This window comes from Tenrec ecaudatus, chromosome 3, assembly GCF_050624435.1.
Source record: "Tenrec ecaudatus isolate mTenEca1 chromosome 3, mTenEca1.hap1, whole genome shotgun sequence".
NCBI classification, from domain to species: domain Eukaryota; kingdom Metazoa; phylum Chordata; class Mammalia; order Afrosoricida; family Tenrecidae; genus Tenrec; species Tenrec ecaudatus.
In genome coordinates this window covers 66,241,784-66,249,345 of record NC_134532.1, presented here as the reverse complement: position 1 = coordinate 66,249,345, position 7,562 = coordinate 66,241,784, and the positions used below count along the sequence as shown (strand labels likewise).

At 40.2% G+C, this 7,562-nt stretch overlaps 1 pseudogene; it reads left to right on the top strand.

Annotated features, from left to right (window-relative positions):
* The first annotated feature begins 3,102 nt into the window (after positions 1-3,102).
* On the top strand, positions 3,103-3,898 carry LOC142442275 (synaptonemal complex protein 3 pseudogene; annotated as a pseudogene).
* Positions 3,899-7,562: the final 3,664 nt, after the last annotated feature.

Below are 7,562 nucleotides of genomic sequence, written 5' to 3'. Positions count from 1 at the left end.
CAAGACAGAAGTTCTGGTCCGTGGAATTCTACAGTCCTTTCGACAGTTCTTCACTAACATCATCATTCAAGTGCATCCATTCTTCTTTGGTCTTCCTTATTCAGTGTCCATCTTTGACATTCATAAGAGATCACTGAAAATACTAAGGCTTCGATCAGACATATACTAACTCCCAAAGGGACCTTCTTGCACTTCAGCACTTTCGAGCGCAGACTTGCCAAATACAATGTATCCATTGATTTCTTGACCACTGCTTTCATACGCATTGATTGCGGATCCAATTAAACTGAAATTCCACACACATTGATTGCGGATCCAATTAAAACGAAACTCTTCACACAAGTCTTTGTTCTGTCTCTCATGATAATGTCTATTCCAACTGAGAGGATATTTTCCCTTACATAGAGTTGTGATCCATCTTGATGGCTGCAGTCCTTCATATATTACATATATGTATATCTATATATTTATGGATGCACATCCATTACACATACATACACACTAATGCGGTAAATAAAATCGAATTTCTATGAAATCGTAGAATTCTTTATTAAGCAGAGAGATCAAACTATGAAACTCTCCTTTCCAGACACATCCTTGACGTAGGTCTATTTCTTTCTGGGAGCAATGTTTTCATCTTTCCATCCTTTCCTCACACCCGTCATGTGTGCTTCCATGCACACCCCATCAAAATGTATAAATAACACGAAAAGTCTACAGGGACGAAATCGGGGCTGTATGGCGGAGGAGGAAAGTTTCCCAACACAATTCTTGTTGCTCCCCACAAAGGGCCTTCGTCTTCCTGATGCTTCTGGCTAAGAAGGTTGGGGGATACTTAATGGATTACAGATACGCATTGGATTACAGTGGTGGTTAACAAGGTTTATGGTGATTGCCATCCTGCTGGGCATGAAACCAGCCATTTCAGAAGCAGGAAGGGGGCATCCTTACCAGCAGCAGGAGAGGAGTCAGGTGATCATATCCTTTGGACCTGGGGATCCTTGTGCATTGCTGAGCCTCTTTGATCCAGCTGGGGTCTGACACCAGAGTGGCAGAGGACCTGCAACAGCAAAACCAGGAGCCAGACATGAGCCTGAGCAATGGACTTCCCAGGCCACAGTGCACAGAAAGCTGACTGCTATCGAGTGAGATGCCTCTGGGAACTTAATTAGGGAAACTTCACTAGGGGAACAGCATTTGGTGACCCAGGGAGCAGGAACTGGAGCTGACCCTGAGTGCCATGCGACTGGGGCTTACAGTGGAATGATACGCCCTGGGGGCATTTTTGTGGCAGCTGATGTAGTTTTTCTCTCCCCAACCTGGTCCCCAATGTAACCAGAAGAACCCTGGAGAGACAGTGGGCCCTGGGTTGGGCTGTTAACCAGAGTCTGCAGCTGGTGCTCACTAGCCACTCCTCTGGAAAAGGACGAGACTTTGTGCTCCTGTGAAGAGCTACCGTCTTGGAAAGCCACCTAGTCAGTCCAACACTGTTCTTGTAGGATCTCTGTGAGTTGGAATTAAATTGATGACAGTGGGTTAGTTTTTCATAAATGTAGCTGTGGTAGGCCCGATGCTACCCCCTCATGCCATTCTCCTTTTAGAAAGGGAAAAAAAATATCCTGGCACACATTTGTTGGCCTTTTTCTCACTTTTACAGATTCCCATTTTCTTAAAACTTCTTCATAATAAGCCCCTGTGATTGCCGAATATTCGTCAAGAAAATCTATCACGAGTACCCTTGTGGAATGTCATAAAACAGTCATCATAGTATTCTGAGCTGACTTCTCCGTCTTGAATTTAATTAGCCCAGTAGATGCCCTAAGAAACCACTGGTTTGATTGGGCCACTTTTTGGAAGCACTTCGTGCAGACTAGGACAAGTGTATTACTGAGAAAAGTTGCATGTAATTATTCATGGATCACAGAGACATGTTTAAACACATTTTTTGAAATAATTCTGTGAACGCATGAACTGGAAAAATAATTATTTTTTACTTACCTTCATATATATGAAAATATATTCTCCATTTATCCATCTATATGCTAAAACTGTGTGTGCATATTGTTGACATCAATTACAATATAATATACCTTAAGTGTATTATATACCCCTCACTGTACTGATAGCTCCTTTCTCCTCTAGTGAGGAACTTAGATCTTATTCTCCTTAATTCATATATAAAAATATTTTATATACATTACAATCCATACCATAACAATAATGTATCACATTATAACTTATAATATAATTGATACAATATAATATATAATTAACATAACATAATATAACATTAAATAGAATAGGATAGAATATTATATACTAATTTGTTCAAGATTAAAATACATACTTGTTTCAGAAGTTCTTGCACATAATATCAAAAACAACAAAATCTTACTAACCAAACCACTGTTGTTTTCTGTTTTTAAGGTAAATTTTTCATGTGACAAAACATCGTAAGTATATAATTCAATAAGTTTTGAGAAATGCAAAACTTGGTGTAATACAACCCCCTATAAAACTATTGAATATTTCCATTACTCCAGAATGTTCCCTACTCCCTTTAAAAGATAACCATTGTTCTAATATTTCAGCATAGATAAATTTGCCTTTTTTAAAAGGTTCACATAAATGGAATCATAATATTTGTACTCTTTTGTGTTTGGCTTCTTTTGCTCAGCATGATTTCTGTGAGATTCATATGTGTTATATGCTTCAATGATTTCTTTATTTTATGGAGAAGTTTGGGGCTATTATCATAAAGTTACTATGAAAAATCTTGTGCAAATTTTTGTGTGGATATATGTTTTCATTTTTCTTGGATATCCATATAAAAATGAAGTTTCTGTATTCTGAGTAGGTGCACAAATTTATAGGAACTGCTAAATATTTTCTCCAAAATATTTGTACCTTAAGTCTGTGTTTTGTTTTCATTTGAGCATATTTCTTTTGTAATTGGTGTAGGAGTTAGCAACCGTTAAAGTGTGTGGTTCTCCTCAGCCTTAAGGCTCTCCATAGCAAGGACTCTGTCACTGGATTGGGGCAAAGAGATACAAGGACCTCTGAACTACCTAGGATAGGAGAGAGACCATCAGTATGTTCAGTATGATAACAAGTCTGAGAGAAAAGCACTGCACAGATGAAATGCACAACTCGGAAAACATGTATGACGGCACCTTGTGGAAGAGAGACTGTGGGGCGTCTGGGAGGCAGGTCACTGGGGAGCAGGTTCTACGAGTCTTTGCATGTGAGGATGAAGACAAGAAGAGTGTGAGTAGCTCAGAGGAGGGCATTCTAGAAGGAAAGACTCCAATCATTGTTAAGCAAGGGAAGAAAAGGTCTTCCATGGGAACCATTGAAGAAGATGTTGGGGGTGAAGGACAGAATGTGCTGGAGAAATTTGGAGCTGACATGCTCAAGGTTCTTCTTAAAAACAAGAAAAGAAAAGTAGAAATTAGAAATTCATACCAAGGTGTCTTTCAAAAGCAGTAACCAGAACATGGAAAATATTTGGAAAACAACAAGAGCATGGCAATTAATCCAAACAAACAAATGGCAATAATTACTCTTAAAAAAAAGAGCTTGGCAGAAACGTTAACAAGAATATTCTCAGCAGTTTCTGATTTTGTTTCTGCAATAGGATATGGATGTGCAGAACAAGAAGGAAAACTAGCTCGAATGTTTCCGCAGCAACAATGTAGAATTGTCCAGAACCCCAGACTGGAAACAATGAACACTTATAGGAACAAGTCATAAAGAGTATGGAGAACTTGGAGAAGAATCAGGAGAGTCTTCTCAATGGTGTCAAAATGAACTTAGTAAAGAGATGGCAATGTTGGAAAGTCTTTTCAATCCATGTTATTCTGATGAATCTTGGAAGAAAGAACTTGAATCTAAGTAATATGATACAATTGTAACATGAGCCAAGGGGTAAGTAAATCTTTATAGTGGTTTAAAATTCTAAGTGCAACAGAGCAGCAAGGGGAGCAAAGCTATGAGGGACCCGAGGAATACTGAAAATAGACTTGGAATGGGTGGGCAGGACATGACACCTCACCAGGACTGACTGTAAAATATTCAGAAGGGTCAGCACACAGACCTGGAACTAATTATAGGGTCCCCGTGCCTTATTTCTTTTTCTTTTTCTCGTGTCTATCCATGGATAGGCAGGATAACCAATCCCAAGGAGAAAACAACAGGGCCTATGTTTCTGAGGGAACATGGGAGAGAAGGAAGTGGGAGAAAGGGAGGGAGCAGCCAACAAACCCAGGGACAAGGGAACAATACGAGGTCTAAAATCGATGGTGTGGAAGGCTTAGAATTCCTGATGGGGTTTGATCAAGTGCAGTGTAGGCGAGAGAAGGTACTGAGAGTCGAATGAAGGTTGAACATGACTGTGGGACGGGGGAAAGGAAAAGGAAAAGGAGCAAAGAAGTAGGAGGCAAAAGACAGCTATAAAGGTATAAATATGGGCATGCACATATGTACCTTTTACACTTTAGTATAAGCTGAGGCACCTAATTTTATCACAAAAAACTGGAGGCTTTTACATCATTAAAATGTGCTGAAAAACTTGGCTTATACATGAGTATATACAGTAACTATGTTAATATATAATGATAGAGATATAGTTCTATGTCCATACCTTTAAATATTAAGTATTAAGGTAGTGGTCTGGCATTGGGTCTCTTCTCAAATACTTTAATGCAATAACACTTTGTTCTAATAACCTGGCATTTTTTGATGCTTATTTGCCTGACACAGATCACTGAAGTCAAAATAGATGCATAAGCAAATGTAGTGAAGAAAGCTGATGGTGCCTGGCTATTACAAGATATAGCCAGTGGGGTCTAAAAGGCTTCAAGTTAAACAAGCAGCCATCTAGCAGGGAAGCCACAAAGCCATTATGGAAGAAGCCACCAGCATGTGTGATCACAAGATGTCCATGGGATGAGGTATCAGGAATCAGAAGACCCCAAACAAACAAATATATTGATGCAAATGATGGGGGTCAGAGTGGAGACCCAAATCCCATCTGTAGGCAGTTGGACATCCCCTCACAGAAGGGTCACAAGGAAAGAACAAAACAGCCAGGTGCAGCCCAGCACCGACGGGACACCCAACAATCCTCTAGCTCTTTAATGCTTCCTCCCTGCACTATTATGACCCCAGCTTTACCTTACAAATCCGGTTAGCCTGGAGCACGTACACTGGTACAGATAAGAGCTCTCAACACAAGGAATCCAGGACAGACAAACCCCTCAGGAACAGTAATGGAAGCAGTGATACCATGAGGGTAGGGGAAGGTGTAGGGAGAAGGGGGAGAAATGGGAAATCAACTATAATGATCAATGTATAACCCCACCCCCACCCCAGGGGGATAAACAACACAAACATGAGTGAAGGGAGACAGAGGATGGTGTGAGATATGACATTAATAATAATTTATAATTTATCAGGGGTTCATGAGGGTGAGAGGGTGGGGAGGGAGGGCAAAGAGATGAGCTGATACCAAGGGTTCAAACAGAAAGAAAATGTTTTGAAAATGATAATGGCAACATAGGTACAAATATGTTTGATACAATTGATGTATGGATTGTTTTAAGAGCTGTAAGAGCCCCCAGTAAAATGATTTATTAATAAAAAAATAATTATAGTTTAGATTATTATATCCTGTTATTTATTAGCTTGTTTGTTAATTGAAAGTCTCCTTGTCTGTGAACCATAAATATACCAAGTGTTGTGAGTACACCAGTTCTAATGTATTTATATAGTTATTAGCTCTTTGCTAGTTAGAATGAATTACCCCCCTCCGGCACTGTCATTTGACTTTATCAATAAAGATATTATTTATTTAATTAAAAAAAAAGAAAGTTTGAGAACTACTTACCTGAACTGCCATGGTAATGTTCATACTTACTTATTGGAATTCATTGTTTTATATTTATTATAGCTATTTATAATAAATATTGGATATTTATATTGAATATAAATATATATTGGATATGATAAATATTGGTTAGATAGTGAAGGGTAGAACAGTGAGGTTTCTAGCTAGACTTCAGTAAATTTCAGTGAATGTACAGACTCATTTTCAAGGGCTCTGGTATACCCACAATTCCTTTATCATGCCAAACATCCATTAGCATTCTACTTTATGTGATTTGGAGTATATAAGATGACATTGACCTCCCACTCTCCAAGGACTGCCTGAGACTGTCATTTCAGAGCTTGATGTTATCCTCTGGGAGCTGCAAGATGCTGTGCTATTGAGTGGGTGGCGAGGGCAACCTTGCTTGGTTAGCTGACTTGACCTCTTTGGCATTTCAGTTATCTTCTAACAAAACAAGAGGTTAATTTGTGACTGACTCTGACTCTAGTCACGCTTATATCTGGACTTCATGAGCTCTATGTTTAGGTAAGAAGTGTCAGAAACAATATGACTAAAATGCTTGAAACTTGGGAGCATTCTAAATTGCAGTAAAAGCATTATACCTAAAAATAGCAGGTCCACAACCCCAAGTGTGTACATTCCCTCTTTCTCGTTCCCTATGGATGTGATTATGCATTTTCCCCCACAGTCGTTCTTCCTCTGACCTCATCCTTCTGTAAATGCAGAGTGTGCTGCTGCTTGCTTATCTGATTCAGGCACTCCTTAGCAACGTCCCTTCCTTCCGCCTCAGTCCTGGGCCTCAGTCTCAGGGTTACTGGGGCCATGAGCCACTAGCATGTGTCTTCTTAAGTGCAGGAGACCGTAAACCCGCGGTAATTATAGTGCTGGTCTGGTGAGGGACTTTTGTGATTAAAATGCTTTATCATCTGGGATTGTCCTGTCTGATGCTTTAACGTGGCTGCTTCAACGAGCGATTCCACCGGTGGCCAGGAGAGTCGTGATACTGCTCTGAAGGCAGCAGTCAAGACGCGCTTCTGGATGACTCAGCTCATGTTAGGCAGCAAACCGGGCCTCCACAATTGTGCGGTTATCAGAGAATACAGGTCAGGAGAAAACCTCTGTTGATGATGTGGGCCAGGGACTTTTCCTTTGGGCACTGGAGAACCAGACAGGCTCCTGGTTCCCTTTAGAGAGAGAAACTGGTGCCACGATGTAAAAGTTGGTCTCAAAAGTCTTCCTATTTCCTGAAACATGTCTTTTTTTCTCCCCAGAGAAATCAGAAAGCCTAGGTTGATATTTTTAGCCCCATCCAAGCTGCTCTTTAGCTCCTTAGGAGTGCTACTTTAAATATTCCTTCTTGATAATCCAAATAAAACCAAGTTTAAATAGCACTGTATAACACATAATGTCCATTATGTGATTTACCCAGCTAGATCCCTGATTTAGTGCTGTCGTAACAAAAAGCAACATAAGTGGCAGTCCCCTATTCTGGAGTCAATTTAAGGATTCAGAGTGTAGGGGTGGAGTCTAGGCTGTCAATCTGGAGCTAGCCAATGAGACAGCTGTGGGCATGGCCTTCTCCTTTGAATTCTGGGAAATCTGGAGGCAGAAGACACCTCTCTCTCTCTGCTACTCCCTGGGAGACCTTGCAGAAGACAAGCCACATGGACAC